This window comes from Dromaius novaehollandiae, chromosome 19, assembly GCF_036370855.1.
Source record: "Dromaius novaehollandiae isolate bDroNov1 chromosome 19, bDroNov1.hap1, whole genome shotgun sequence".
Taxonomy (NCBI): Eukaryota; Metazoa; Chordata; class Aves; order Casuariiformes; family Dromaiidae; genus Dromaius; species Dromaius novaehollandiae.
The window spans coordinates 9,577,652-9,593,981 of record NC_088116.1 but is presented as its reverse complement, the minus strand read 5'-3'; the positions used below and the strand labels follow the sequence as shown (position 1 = coordinate 9,593,981).

The 16,330-nt window shown below is 42.1% G+C and overlaps 1 protein-coding gene across 4 annotated transcripts in view; it reads right to left on the bottom strand.

Moving 5' to 3' along the window:
* LOC112987339 (SPNS lysolipid transporter 2, sphingosine-1-phosphate) overlaps window positions 1-16,330 on the bottom strand; it is a 144,740-nt gene that overhangs the window by 57,966 nt on the left and 70,444 nt on the right. The gene's annotated exons all lie outside the window — the stretch shown is intronic.

The window sequence follows — 16,330 nt, the reverse complement described above, 5'->3', positions numbered from 1 at the left end:
ATCATTGAGCTGCCTAGAGATTTAAGTGCCCTCCTGAGTAGACGGTGATCCTCAATCAGTACAACACAGCCTAAAATGGAAGAGAAGGAATTATTCATTTAGTAGAATTTTCTCCCTGGCCTGTTACCCCATTTCAGCCATTTTTGTAATCTGCAGGGACCTGATTTTCAAGCCTACCTCTTTTGATATACTTGCAGTTTTCTGGGTGTCGCTGTTTGAAGGCACAAGGCATGATACTTTGAGGTCTAAATACCTGATACATGAGCACAATCAAGTTCTTAGACATTTAAGTAACTTGAGCTACACCCAGAATTGCCAGTGCAAAAATTCAACAATAATCAGTTGCAGAAAGCTATAAGCACAAGAGAAGAGCAGAGAAACCTATTTCTACAAACGTAACCTTTACAAATCCTCAATATACTATAGATTGTTTGTGAGAAGGAGAATAGCAGGGATTATGGTATGTCCTTAAACATGGAAGTATTTTAAGAACAGCGAATTGCCGATTCCCCTCCAATAAACAGGGGAAAGTTCAATAATGCAAAACGACTTAATCTGTACATACAGCAAACCTGAGCCAGAATTTAGGGGTCTCCTTCACAAATATGGAAAATGCCATGTAGACATCAAGACACAATACCTTGGTCACTAATACATCCATCAACAGGCAAAAAAAATCTCTACCACTGGTATGTTTCCATTGTTTTCCTTACTCTAATCCCCAGGTTCAAAAGAATTTCTTAAGGATTCCTACAGCCACACAAAACAAGTGATTTTGCATAGTCTTCACTTCCTCTTCTTTTGACATAAATCCTGCATCAAAACCTTTTTTCTGAGTGCGTACAAGTTCCTTGTTTGGTGGCAGGGCGTTTGCAGTATCGCTATCATTCATGCATCTCCCACAAGCTGTGCATACTTAACAGACATATGTGGGTGTGTGCAGAAAGGGCAACACTGACTCAAGCTATTTAATTTATGCCAATTGCCCAATGTAAAACCACTCCACGATACTGCAGAAATATGCTGACAATTATTGGTGCACAGGTAACCAAAGTATTTGGAATGAGTGACAGCATCCGTAACGTGCCGAACAACTTCATCACGCAGATTTAGAAAGAGGGGAAACTGGAGGCTGATTTTGATTTCCTGAGAGGTTCAGATCTGGATCACAGAGAGGCTGACAGGCAACACGGGCATCTCTCAGGCCTGGAATGAGTGTGCAGACAGGGGTAGCTATAGCTGCAGAATGACAAGCTTGTGCATGCGCTGGATGTTCCTCAGATTTGAGACACCTACATAAAAAGACCACGAGTTTGTACTCACCAGCCAACATCACTCCCAGTAAATGCATTGTACAGGGATTTCCTCCAACTAACACTGCTTTAAGGTTCTTCTCACAAGCCCTGCTTAAAGCAGGAAAGATTTCCTACTGCTGTGAACAGTGGCTTGGCTCCATCACCACTGTTGGAGCAGAGACCTAGTACACTGAAAACATCTGCAACTAGCAACATGTTCATTCCTCTCCCCCAACTCCTTCTCAAATCCTTCTCCACGGCCCGTCCCATGCTCACACACTCCAAATCTCTATTTAGTATACAAACTATATCCTCTGAAGCAGAGGCATCCAAGTTTAAGAGACGAGATTCTGACCTTAGATGGCAATGAAACTAATCTTATAAAAACATGATCTACATTAAAGACATGAATGGTATTGCCATTCAAGACTATGGACTAGGCAGCTATTTGGGTGTAATGACCAAACAGAACATACCACAATCTAAAACAAGATTAGGGATTTATTTATTATCAGTTCTATATTGTGCCTTGTTTTAAAGCTCTGTATCTCTGGATTAAAGAGCTAGTAACTCTTCCTAGCCTACTGAAAGATCTCTTCTAGATCTTTAGCTAGCACACATCCTCTTGGTATCTATCCAACCAAATTATGCAGCAATTTGAGTAAACTAGAGCCCCCAGTCTTCCATTTCTAATCACAGTCAGAGGTGTTTTCATCATCTCTGAGCAAAGAAAGCTAGGTAGCTCCCAGGATAAAAAGTGGTCCTTTCAGAGAGGGGCCTAATCTTTTCCTTGTCTGCACAGGACAATAAAACAACAATTAAAAAAACCCCAAATTCTTATGTTACTACTCATTTGGGGCACAGATATACCAGGAATCACTTAGAAACCGGTCCCCAGACAACATCTATGTATGCAAGAGAGACAGCTGCCGTTGTGCGTGTGCTTGTACACATGCACACATACACATTTGCGTGTGTGTGTATGTGAACATGACAACCAACATAAACAAATGGGAGAGAAAGGCAGATAACAGCCCCAGAGAGGAAGCGCTGCTCTCCTCCGTAGCTGTAACAGGACACTACTGCCATTTCCTCTACAGTAGGTTTCTCCCCGCCAGTTGCTTTTTCCTTTTTGTCCAACCCCAGGACTCTCAGCAATTTAGTGAGACAAAAGGGGCTGACACCAGCCAAACTCTGCTCTGTATTTTCTGCCTTTAAAAACAGTACAGGCAGCTAAGACAGGGAATTATTAACTAAATTTCCCCAAGCAGGAATTGGCATATATTAAAGAAGTTTATTCCTACCTGCATTACTTTGGAGCTCTTCTGTAATTTGTTCATCTGTGCAAACACCTCTCACCGGCAGGAAAACTGAAAAAGCCTGAGTCAGCTTTCAGCACCTAAGCTTATTCCATTCCCATAAGTTAAGGCCAGCAAACTCAAGGTTTCAGTGTTTTTTTCTCTCCAAGTCAATCTTAGCAACTTAACAGTTTTTGGAAACGAAGGGCTATTACAGCAAACTATTTATGTCCTTAAATTTGGTTAACAATCACACCAGAGATGTTGGCTTCTCCATGAGACTTGCCAACAACCTCCTTGTGAAGATGCAGTGGGTTTCCAGCACTGGAAGATACCCCACAGAGAGCACTGATGCATGCACGCGTGGGTAGACCCATCAGTCGACCTGCTCTCTTCTTGCCATCTCTTAACTATATAGAACGAAAAATAGAAGGAAAAATATGTCCTAGCTCTAAAGCTGAGGACTTTACTACTTTATTATTTAAAGATTAATAAATGCAAACCAAAAAGGCAAGAAACCCAATTCCTCAAAATAGATATGAGTTTGGAAGGGATGTAAAACCTTATGCCTCAGGGGAAGAGCTGATCTCTAACAAGAGCATACTACCTGCTAACTTTTCGATTTCTTAAACTATCAGCAAACCCTAGATAACAACAGAGCAAGAGCTCAGAGTCAGCTGGAACTGGTCTGATTACTGTTGCCAGTGCTACTATCCCACCACAAGCTACAGGCCATGATTTGAGTTAAATGTTTACAGTATGCCAGAAGATAGTTCATGTATTTTCTTTGAAAAGTATGACCTGATTTATGTTCATATTTTCATACAGACTTAACTCAATCTCGTGCACACACCAATGTTTGATGGCCTCAAGCACGTGATTAGCTTTAATCATGTTTGGGCAAACCTCCTAATTACACATTTATCCTAGTTGTACAGACCATTACAGACCATTGAGTGAGTAATACTTGTTTTAATAGGTCTAATTGCAGCTTTAACTTCTTTCGCTTTTTTTAATTAGTTAACAAAAGGAATTAAGCTACAGTTCTCTAAAAGATTAGCTGTTAGTGATAAACCCATAATCTGCCAAATATGTGTACAATTCCAAACCACCAGATTTACTGTCTAAAGAATCATGTGATCCTTAAGCATGGGTTATTAAGCATTTGCATTTGAATGTGGAGTAGCTGGTAAGTGTCCCATAAAACAAACTAAACACATGCTTCTTTCAGATTAGGGACACATGGACCAATGAGATCACACAGATAGAGTGAATCCAGTTCAAATTGCTAGTATGAATGCACAACAACAGTGCAGGACATGTTTTCAACTGATGTTGCCGGTCTGAAAGACGACTGCCACACAGCAATAGCACCTGCACCCATTTCCCATATGAGGATACTGGGTTAACCTCCCACAGATTCCACAATTAGTTTGTTAAAAGAGGGCTCAGCACCATGAAATTCCATATTTGAACTGCTGAGGCTTGCAATATATTCATTATTTTATTAGCTAAACATCATGCATCAAACAAGGATATAGCATCAGGGTTTGCATCCCTGGAAAGATGACATGCATGCCACTGGGCAGCTAGGATTGCCACATAAAACCCAGAATTCACACGGCACAGTTTGTGTGTGGAACGGCAGTAAGCTAAGAAAAAAGCATCAGGGTTGATTTAATTTCCCTGAGTTTCTAGAGCAACCTCAGCTGAACTGTACTGCAGTTACATTCTTGTATATCTGCAGCGGGCAGGGTGTTGTGCTGGCAACACCCAGGGTACCCACCTCCCGTCACAAGTGAGCAGACCAGCAGAAGACAGATAAATCCAACAGACTCCAGGAGTCAGCTGACTGAAGTAAAAACCCGCAGAGCTCACACATACATTCAAGGGCTGCACGACAACGGTCCCTTTTGTCAGATACTGCCTTTACATGCAAGCATTTGCCTTTCCCAGACAAATCCTGTACTTCCTGGCTAAACACCACTTCTGGATGCGCTCCAGTAACAGTTTTCCCACCCATATCAGCAGCTGGCTGGGTCCTAAATGGTTAAAGATGACACACCACACCCCTCACCGCAGGTACACAAAGATGTACCATTAATCACGATGCAAATCAAAAGGGGAACACGCTCCTGAGTATCGGTATTGTGACTAATGGCATTGGCTTCTGTAAACTCACAGTTCAAATTCCAGCTCATCAAGAGCTGAGCAATGGCATGACCTTACAAATGCAGGTGACATATTTGCTTAAGCACCAAATGCTCCATTTCTCTTAGCTTTCCCAGCAATGACAGAGTCCCCTTAAGAATCTGAAAGTTTCCAAGTCAGACAGGGACATTCACCTAGCACAGAAGGTAAGGCGATGTTAAATGCCAATGGTGTTTTAAATTACATTCCGTGTCTCAGCAGGACGACAAAGGTTACAGCGGAATAGACAAGTTCAAATACATCTTCCACCTCTGTGCACCCCTAGAGCTTTACAGATTTTCTATATGAATAAACAAAGACACCTGGCTTCCACTGGTGGACACAAGTCCTGGCTCCAAACACACTCGATTAGAATGGTGAGTCAGATCTAGATATGGACCATAAGGTCACATGCCTTACCTTTTCATACGTGAGTGATGCTAACCCTCCTTTAATAAAAGGAGAATACATTTTGTGAAGAGCTGATGAGGGTAAGTATTTAGTACTGGTGAATGGTACCATGCTGACAATCCTGAAGGATGCTTCTTCCTTTTAAGTCCAGCCCATACTTATAAGTAACTGAATATTCATGCCAGATTTTGGCCATTTGGTGTCCTATGGTCTCAGAGATCTTTGTGCAGGAACAAGAGAAGATGAGCGTTCACCTATATCTATAAGCTGTCTTACCTAATCCCCTATGAGGATTGTCAGCAGAAAGACCAAAATACAAAAAAGCCACAGGGGCAGAACGGTTTACTGTGATGCTTTGTTGGTAGGTACTGTCTTCGCCCATTAATGGATTGGGTAAGCATTGTTTTCAGGGTTTCTTACAACCCAAAGGATTAATCTGCATGTGGCATAGATAGAGACTAGCCAGGATACATGCCTGGCGTGAGCCTGCTTGGCGACAGGTTGATGAGATATCAGCTCTGACTCCATGCTGTGAACTACCAGTATCTTATCTTTTTCCCATCAAGATACAAGTGCACTTAGAGGTTCATACTACAGTTACCTGCCTGGCAAACACAGCTATAAACTACCCTTCTCGCCTCTTACAAGTTGTTCTTCCCTTATCAGACACAAGTCGCACTGGCAGGGTAGGTTGGGAAAAACTCACTGCACTTGCTGGTTCTTTTCCCATTTAGCCAGCTGCAGACAGGTGATTGAGTTCAGACTCTCCTTTTCTTCCCTCGTAGCATGTGTCATCACTTAACCGTAGCTGCTTTTCACTTCCCATCTCCTCACAGTAAAAAAGCTTTTTCTTATGTTTAAATGGAATTTCCTGTATTTCTATTTGCGTCCATTGCCTCTTGTCTTTTTGCTGGGCCCCACTGAGGAGTGTCTAACTCCATCTTCTGTACTGCTTCCCATCAAATATTTATGCCCTCTAAACCTTCTCTCCTCCACGTTTGAGGCCATATGAAGTATTCAAAGGGTTGACAAGGATGTTGGGCTCTGCACTCCCTTCAAGTCCAGGGGCCCAGCAGAAGGGAATCGACAAGCCATACAGCCCTGTCCTGGTTAATGCATGACCCCCTACGCTCTACATCCTACTCAGCATTTCTTACTGCAACCTTGGACTGGATCAAGCCTTTGATAAAACGCTCTGAAAGCAAAGCAACCCAGCAGGCTGCATCTGAGCCTCCCCAGAAAGCTATATGCTCCTCAGCATTGCTTGGTGACATAGAAAAGATAGCAAAGTTTTGTAAGAAACAGTTTTTAGGTATAGTAACATATGTCCTCTAAGGTTTTCTAAACACTTGACCTCAAAAGGACATTCTGCCTCAGTTTCACACCAAAATTGTTTTGGGGCACTTCCACTATCCCCTGAATAACATCCATTTTGACCAGGTTTGCTGTGACCAGGGCATAGACAAGAGCCTCCCAGGGGCAGAAAACATCTCATCCAATCTGTCTCTGTTGCATTCACTCTAAACAGGTTTTTCTTCACTAGGTTTCTTTGAAGCCTTCTTGGACATAGGAAGTATACAAAGTTAAATATTTGTCTGCTGAAGGAGGCTTCTTTTACCCAAAGGCTTTCCCCTGAACAGGGAAAGGCAGCGCACTTTCAGGTTAAACACTGCAGTGAAAATGCCCTGGGCATTCCTTTCTCTTAGCTCAACACAAGGTTTCAGCCTGTTTCTCCATGTAGGCAGGTACGACAAATAAACGTATCACAGAATATTCTCATATTAACCACACATGCTTATTATAGGCTGGCTAGAGGTTATAAGCATTTTACAGTTAAGACCAGTACACCATACTAAGGTTTATTAGCACGTTACTGAGTTACTAAACATTAGTACATTCAATTAATCATTTGCTCAAGGGTCAATATATAAGCCTTTTACAGTTAGCATGGACTTTTGCGATAGCTTCTAAAGCAGATCTAGTTCTTCTGTAGCATCCATCTCCACTGTGTCCAACACACTCGAAACTTCAGTCCATTTTGGATGCAGTATGTGGCCTACCAGCTCTCAGGGCTAAGCACCTCACCTTCGAGCAACTCCCTTTCAGGAAAATTCAGCAGGTATTCAGAGCCCTACAAGAAGGAGAAGAGCAGAGCAACAGCAGCAAGGAGAAAGAGAACAAAGTACATTTAGATATAGAAATGAGCACGAGAGATGAAATAAAGTCCACTTGCCTTTCCTCTGATCGTCTCCATAGTATTTGTTAATAGCTTTAGCTCTACCAGGTGACTTGTTCAGTCACACTTAATTAAATGTGGAAGGTTTTATTTGGAAATGTACTTGACATTCTGGCTGATTAAAGTCTCCCTTTTTATGAGATTTATACTATTATTTAGTATGCAAAAATAAACAGTGAAGACTAAGGTATTCTTTTTTCACTTCTGGCACCCTTCAGTCAGCAATGAAGTGTTTAATAACTGGATACTTACAGTTTGGCTCTAAAGTGAAGCACCTAATTGAGCACTCTGGAGAAAAACAAAAGCATCCTGGAAGCAGCAAGCCTCCAACAGTGCTTCCCGGAGCTGCAGGAGCTGCTGTGTGCTCAGCAGTTACAAAAATCAAGACCAAGATTTCCTTAGCTGCTTACAAGTCTGAATGCAAAATTCCCTTTCAGTGTGAAAATTGCTGCCTCAGAAACCCAACTTCCCATTGCCATCCCCCCTTCTAACCTGCAGCAGCCCCGAGAGACTCTTCTTTTACTTTCAGTCATTTTGGGGCAGCACAAAAAAATGAAAAAGCCCAATCCCCGTTCTCTATTCAATTAAATAATGTAATTACAGGATACTTGGTGATGAAGCATCACCCCCAGGTCCTGACAATAGCGTCAGCTAAGACGAAGCAGCGTTTCAGCTTACTAATTGAAGGACTTCTCATCTGATTGACCTGTGTGCAGTGAAAATATTACATGACACTCAAATGGTGAGATTTATGTTCTTTTCAATTTAGTCTCTTGGTCATTAATATCACATTAATGACAGGGGCCTGGAATTGTAATTGGAAGGAATGTAACAGATTAGCTTGCTTATCCCCCAGAACACCATCCGGTGGAGTGTTACACACCTAGCTGCTTAGAAAGCAGACCTTACAGAAAAAGGTTTTCTCTCCAGATAAATCATTAGGAACATGACCACTGGGGACATTAGGAGCCCCATGTTACCAGTGCTTGCTAGAACATTGAGTGAAAGCACTTCTTTTCACCTTTGCAGACCTGGTTTAAGACATAAACAGAGGAGTCTGTAACATGCCACGTGGCTGAAAAAATGGTCATTTATCTACGTTACAAGACCATTACGCACAGCTCAGCCAGAATGTACCTTCCAAAACTGTTCCTCCGAGACACCTTGGTAGTTCTGGGTCAGAACTGGTCTTTTTTTCAGACCCATCAGGTGGGGAACACTATATTAGCACTTGCAACAAGCATCTCTGGCATTAGCCAGTCTTGCCATTCCCTTACTGAGATGTGCAAAGACAGTCATAACATAATCTCAAAAAGAGGGACTGGGAGACTAAAACCATATCTTTGCAACTGTGGAAACAATGTAAGGTTCTCGATGCATGAAGAAAGTAGCCACAAAGTTTTCAAATATTAGTACCTGGAACATGATCTAGAATACACATGTCTAAAGGATACTCAAAGGCAGTAACAGGCTATAGTGTTCCAGCCGCAGAGTGAGTCACAAGCAAAGACCGAATCCAGGCAACCCAGCTGTGAAGAGATACCTGATTTTTCAGAACAAAGAGTTTTAGGCATCTGAACATAACACTAGCGACATCTCCACCTTAAACAATACCTATAGAAACTTGTGAGATTTAACCACATTAATCCAATGGGTTGTCTTGGCTCAAGCACTCTTTGGTTTGGACCAATTTTTAAACTGAAATTTGGCCAAATCCAACAGACAGGCCTGATTCCTGGAGAGCAGAACCCCTGTTCCTATTCCCCGAGACAATTTTGGAAGCTGCGACTTCTCAGCACTTTTCGAAAAAAGCTGTAGTCAACTGACTCAGACACCCGAGTGTGAACGTTTCGTCCTAACTGTATGCATTTGCAAGGGTAACACAATTTTTTGATAGTCCGTGAAGGACACATTTTAATGGAACGCCTCAAGGTTTAAATGAAATTATCACAAACTAAGTTGCTCACAGTCAGCATTTTTACCTGCACTGTTCGTTTAACTGATTCTATGCATATTTCACTTTGTACGCAGTACACTATTTTACTTTGCACCTAGCATACATACTAAAAGCTTAAGTGCACCAGCAGGGCAGGCACCGTAGGCAACTTGGCTAAAAGAAATCAGAATCAATCCAAACTCTGAAAAGCAGTTTTTCTTCCTGCTTTCTGTTTTCACACTTCTCTGGCTTCCTGATCCAGAAGCACTCAAGTACCATGAGAAAGGCTGGCCTTACAATACATTTACCCTGCATCTGAGAAATGTCTCACTTATAGCATCAGCTGTAAAAACATGTACAGTTTTCCAGAGAGAAGTTGATGCGCCTACTAATTCCTCCTACCTAGCTTCTTATTCATGATCTTCTTTAAGCAGTTGTTAAATTGCAATTTGAAGTGTTATTAATTGGCAAAGTTTTGTCATGCTGTAGCTTCATCCCATTCTCTAAAATCAGACTATTTGACAAAATTGCAATGCCATTTAACTATATTAAATGCGTTTGCATGTTTTGTCACTATCTTCTCATGAGACTACTTCAATCATGTATTCAGACACGACGATCAGCACCACTTCCAGGGATTTCCTGCTCAAAACCTATTACATGGGTCTGAGATTATCATCCTAATTCAATGTTATCTGAATTGCAAATCCAATGTTTTGTGTAGCATGTGAACTTTATGCACTTAAAAAGAAATATCAACACTTCAAAAGACTAATTTAGCACCTGATACCATAAGACATTTCCCATCTTCACGCTGTGTGTATGTTACTGTCAGAACACAATGAGTCTCCTTTCCAGCCTTTATGCATGGCCCAGGAGGCCACGAGTTGCGTGTGTCATTACACTTCCCATAGTATAAGCGATGCTTTTGCATTAGCAGGCAACCAAGAGCTCAACCAAAGCACACTTTCCTTCCCTTTTGCGTCCTGCTTTTCAGGACAATATGCCCAACTTTCAAAGGCCACCAAGGCCCTGCTAATAAAAGATTAGGTTTGCTTCCAGGCTTCCTAAAGAGCTTACAACTGGTTTGAATTAATTGTTTGTTTTCATTGTTTGTGAGGCATCATTAACCAAACTCTCCTGAAGGATCATGCTTCTTTCCAAGTCAATAAGCCGCAAGAACACAAGCCATAAGCTGCCTCGTTTACATCCATACCAAGTACATGTCAGCTTGTAACCTTAAACAAACAGTAACATTCTTCCAGACCTATGTTTGAACACCCTAGTGAAGCATCCAAGCCACTACTGAAACAGTGAGCCAGGGAAGAGCAACAACCTTTTCCCATCTATCTTGGAACAGTCATCACAGATCTAACATTGGGGCAGCTTCAGTTTTCATACACCTGTCCTAACAATTGGTTGTCTACTGAAAAGTCTTCAGGCTAGCCCACCTCTCATAGCTTCACCCTAAAGAGACAAACACTTCCATGTTACATCACCTACTCCAGTGGTCCTAAAGGAGGCATCATTACCAATATTGACAATAATGTCTGCAGATAAGGACAGACTGGTTCTTAGCTCAACCCCAGCTCACGGGCTCTGCGTCACATTTTATTGTCAGAGATCTAGGACCTTAACTCTTAACCCTCAGCCCTCTTCCAAGGTTGTGTAACACACACTAATATACGAGAGCTCTTCACTAGAGGAACTTAAATCCAGGCATATGTGCTGCCCCACCAACTTGGCATCCTCAATGCCACCAATACTCAGTTATCTGGGAAACTTATTTCCAAAGGCAGAGAATCACTTGGTGCCATCCAGATACTGCAGCATAGTGAACTGCTTTGCCTTCTGCACTCATTTGACCAAGCCAGACTTCCCCAGCACTGGAGCACAGCATGCAACAGTGGAACATGGCATCAGAAATGGCTTGTGTTCCTCACATCACAACCGCCACTGCAAGGACCACATTAGGTTGGCAGGAAATTTTATATTTTCTTAATCTGTTTTACATGGAGCATTTCTCTTTTCTTTTACTTGCTCAGTCCCAGTCTATTTAAGGAACAGTTCCCCTTTTCTCCATTCCAAAGATGTTTTAAATGAGGCTGAATTTAAGAGGCTATAACAATTATTTATAAAGCATAATGCTCTGGCATTATAGGAACTTTCAGTGAGACAGGGTTGAAGCAATAAGACATCCTTGTTGTGCTCCATCAGCATGCTCTGGGGTTAGGCAACTGCTGCAGTATGACAAGCAGAATATATATTTTAATAGACAACACAACAAGAAAGAATGTTTCTAAGACACACAGCCTGGCAAAGGAATAAATATGCCCTCTTCTCTCTGCTTCCTCAGCAAGTAACTGACCCAAGTGAGATTTCCTCCACAAACACTATAAAAGCAGGACAGGCAGGATGATTGTTATAAGCAGTCCTTGCTTCCAAACCTTCTATTAACTGGCAAAGCAGCTGAACTTTCCTACTCTTCAACTCAGAGACTGTGAATGCAGGTTTCTGCATAAAAACAGGACAAAGCTGTACAGGTCTTTGGCCTGTAAAGATCTTGCATGCCTGCACCACAGTCCCCAGCTGGTGTCTCTAGGCATTATCACGATGCGATGAAACAGCATCAAATATAAGCACGTTCATTTAAAAAGATGCAGGATCTGATTCAGCTCCCACAAGGACACAGAAAAGTTTCCCACAGACTTCCAAGGCACCGGAATCAGAGCAACAGTCACAGACCCCACGATAACAATTTCAACATCTTCCAATAACCTAGAAAACTAATGGCTTCCTAAAAAACGCAATTACAGAGAGGCCTCACTGAGACCCATAGCAAATGAGGATTTAGCCTCTAGCCTATTTCTCAGCCCTCCTCCACCACAAAGCTCTGTCCACCTGCTCCAGAAAACACCTGAGCTTGGAGCAGCAGTTTGGACATTTCAGTGCAAATCACCACCTTCATTCTAGCAACCTGGCAACAGCAGCCTTCGCAGCGGCACGCTGAATTCAGCTGAGTTATCACACTGAACGATAGGAATGTCTCCTCTTATTTCAGCGTGCACGATGCTTGATTCAGATTTTGCAGGACATCAGACTAGCTAGCAACCTACAAGCAGGAAACAGAGCAGGAAGCACACCACTATGAATGTAACACCACTGCACATGCATTAAAATCTATCTGGGGTGATTTCAGAAGCTTGAATGGGACGTGGTGCCCAGCTACCTCTACCTCTAGGAAGCTGAGACTCTGGTGATGTACTCGTGACTGCACCCAGTCCCTGGAGGTGAGCGCAGGACTGATCCCGTTCCAGACACACTCCGGGGGGAAGTGCTATGTATGACAGAGATACTCCTTACGATAGTTTCTTTAAGCATTTTTTCATCACATGAATAAGCTTTCTGAAGAGCTATACTCTTTGTCCTGACTACCATCACCAACTGGGTTTTCAATAACTTTTCCTGAGTGCTATACAGATATATAGATGCAGATACTAGGGGAAAAAAATAATCACGTTGAGAGCAGAAAACACAACGGTTCCATTTCTGGTAACGCCTATGAAAAGCGTCCTCCTCTCATAGCCTCCCGGTGTGAGCCTGATGCTGTGAGTACACCCTAACCTGTTTTTCATTTATAGTTTCCCTTGGAAGAGGGACAGGTAGAAAGAGATAGGTAGGGATATACAGCAAATAGGAGACAAACACATAACATAGGAATGCTTTCTTTTTCAGCAGATTGCTACTATTACATTTATATAACTCTTCTCTCATCCCTGATGATTTAGGTCAGCAAAATTTGAGGGAAAGGTGAAGACCTGAGCTTCGAGACTTCAGATCATTGCATTTGTCTGTGCAAGAAAAGATGCTGCTCTTACATGATAAGGTTGCCATGCAGTATTTGGCATCAGCTGTGCTAAAGATGCTAGCAGACTCAACAGATGTCCAGAAGGCTTTAAAACCAGCCCAGCCAATGCTTCATTGTTGAAGGAATAAGCAATAAATAAAGAACTCTTTTCTCTAGCCCATCCCACATGGCCCATATCAGAAAATGGAAGATACTGGGAAGGAACAGCAGGTGCCTTCTTGCTGGAGAGGAATCCAAGAAAATAGTGTCTTTCAGTTCCCACAGAAACTCTCATATTTCCTTGTCCAGGGAGCACAGATTTTGTTATCTCTCCATCTAATCCTAGCTAGAGCTGGAGCGTCAACTAGCTGCAAAAACCGAGAGGGAGCTTCTCGCAACAGAACTGCTTCAGCAACATGACAGCTCCTACTTTCCAAGAGGTGCAGCTTTAAAAAGTTACCCTTGGTGGGATAACCCCATCTCCAGCAGACAAGTGGTGTTGGTACATGGTAACCAGACTTGAGGTATGTTCATCTCTTCTACTGCCCAGCAATGCCATCACCAGCACCTTGCAGTGCAATTAAACCTTCTGCACAGCAGACCGGTCTGCTGCGGCAAGGAAAGAGCCCTGATAGCTGGGGGACATGGTCATGTCCCGCCTCGGAGGAGCAGAGGCAAAGTGGGACTGGGCTACAGCAACCGGGCAGTGCGTGGGGCACTACACCAGCATTATGCATGCTGCCATTATAGTAGCACTTCGTAATTTGAGTGTTGACACCACTGACAGTTAGATTAGCAATACTGCTAGAGTGTATTACCCACCCTAATCTCTTCCTCTGTGATAAGAGGATAGGCAGTGGACTATATTTTTCCTGAGCAGTCTAGCAAAAGGGCAAGCATGCACAAAGCCAAACGTCAATAGCATATGCCCATCTGTAGGATCCTGGTACTGCATTAAAGGCTGGCAAAATACACCAGAGCCAGCTAACAACCCTTGCCCATGAACACACCATGCTAAATCCAGCACAGATTTCTTTAACAGCCACACAAACTGTCAAGGACCTTGTATTAAGCCAGGGATCGGGTATACACCCAACACGGCAGACTTCACAACAGTACATGAAGAATCTATTTTGTGTACTTCCTAAAAGAGATTTCCACTCAACTATACTGGGATGTGATCATGGGACATAAACATTCCAGCTTCAAAGATAACACTCAATATCTTTCTTACGTACAAAAAGATGGCTTGGGGCTCTTAACTTTGTTTGTTTCTGTTTTCAAATTGTGAATTTATCTCACACCGTAGAAGCAAAGCAATAGAATTGTATGTTTTATGATACAACTTCTGCCAGAGCACTGCAGCCTCAAGGCTTTGGGATTTTTTTTTGCTTGGAGTGAATCATGTTGTGTGTAAGGGGAGAGTTGGTTTCAGTTTACTTTTTTTAAAACTAACTCAGCTAACCATTTGTTTTATACTGCACATAATTTGCTGTTTCTCTTTTAGCACTCCAAGAAAGACAAGGATCTGAAATAAATATAGATCTGGCAAGCCTGGAAGAGAGGACTTTAACGAGTACTGCGGGCTAACTATGGTTCCACAGTGGACTGTTTGCTTTCTCTTTCAGAGGTAAATCAAAAGAAAAAGAAAACAGTAGTAGAAATACCTACCAAGCTATATCAGCATTTAAACAGAAATGAAGAAACAACCAAGGAAGGGGAGGATTCAAAAGCACATTCCTGGTTTACCTTGCTATTCTCCGCTTTTCCGTTTGCAGACTTCACCATCGACAGCTCTGATGTCTCCCCACTAACCCTCATCACCACAGCCTGATTTGGTTGATTATTAGTCTTCTACCCTAGTGGAGCCAAACTGTTTAGCAGGAATACTTTGCTCATCTGTAAAATAGCATCCTTATCACACAGAAGTCTGCTTTATTCAAGTTATTTACATGGGAAACAGCAGGATTTCACAAGACTGACAGAACAGTTTGCAACTTCCCACTTCCCAGCTCTTTCTTGCTTTGAGCAATTGCTGCTTGCCTGCTAGGGAGGGGGGTCCTGTTCTCTCAGAAGCTGATGCTAAGAAAGGTGTGGAAGGTTAGCATCAAAAGCAAGATTTCATCTAAGACAAATTTCTGGCCAAAGTAGTCAGCTGCAAGAACTGTTATCATGGCTAGCAGAGATGGAGACATCTAAGCATCCACAAACAAACTCTCAGCACACGGCCTGATCAATCCTGATAACTAAGTGGCTTCACACAAAGCTATTTGAAAAGCGAGAAGTGGAGTGACTGGGGCTACGTACTCCCCGCAACGACATCCTGGAATAGAAACCAGCCCGAGATGATCAGCCACAGTACAGGCAATTAGGCACTGTACTCATCAAACTGTTATCTGGAGAAAAGACTGATTACGTACTAAATCAGAGTTTATATTGATTCAGAGGGAGACAAACAAATATTTAGCTGTTTGTGTGGATGGGATGTGTCAGTAAAGAAACATCATGGAGTTTGTGCATTCAGTGCCCTTCTCTGGGATATGACTACGCTGCACAGCAGCTCACTTACTTATTTAGCTCGCTGATTTATTACAGTGCCTGAACCAATAACCAGAAAGTTTTTCCCCCAAATGTTTTCCAAAAATCAAAACAAAAACTTTTTCAGGTGAAAATATAGAAATGTGTATATATTTGTATATATGCAGGTGCAGAACTATTTAACAGGAATGCACAACGGGAGACAATTTCTAAGCAGGTGTTTGTACTTATAAAGCACAAATTATGGTGTATACATACGTTATTGATGCTCCTATAACTAGACTTAGCCTAGACATCCATCTAAATATGTACGTAGTTTAAACAATTTTGGATTAATGAAAGAGTTTGTTAATGACTTCCTATGCAACTTTTATTTTAGGCAGCGCTAAGAAGTTTTATAGAGTAGAAACACGTAACTATCAAAGACGAAGTCCTAATCATTGCAGGAGGGCTCTTTTCTTGTTTTTCTAGGGAAATGTTGTGTACTAATATAAATTGTTAAATCGCTTTATTTAGCAGAATAAAAAGTGAGCTTCTCTATATAATCCTGGGCATATTACTTCTGATTATTTTCTTTAG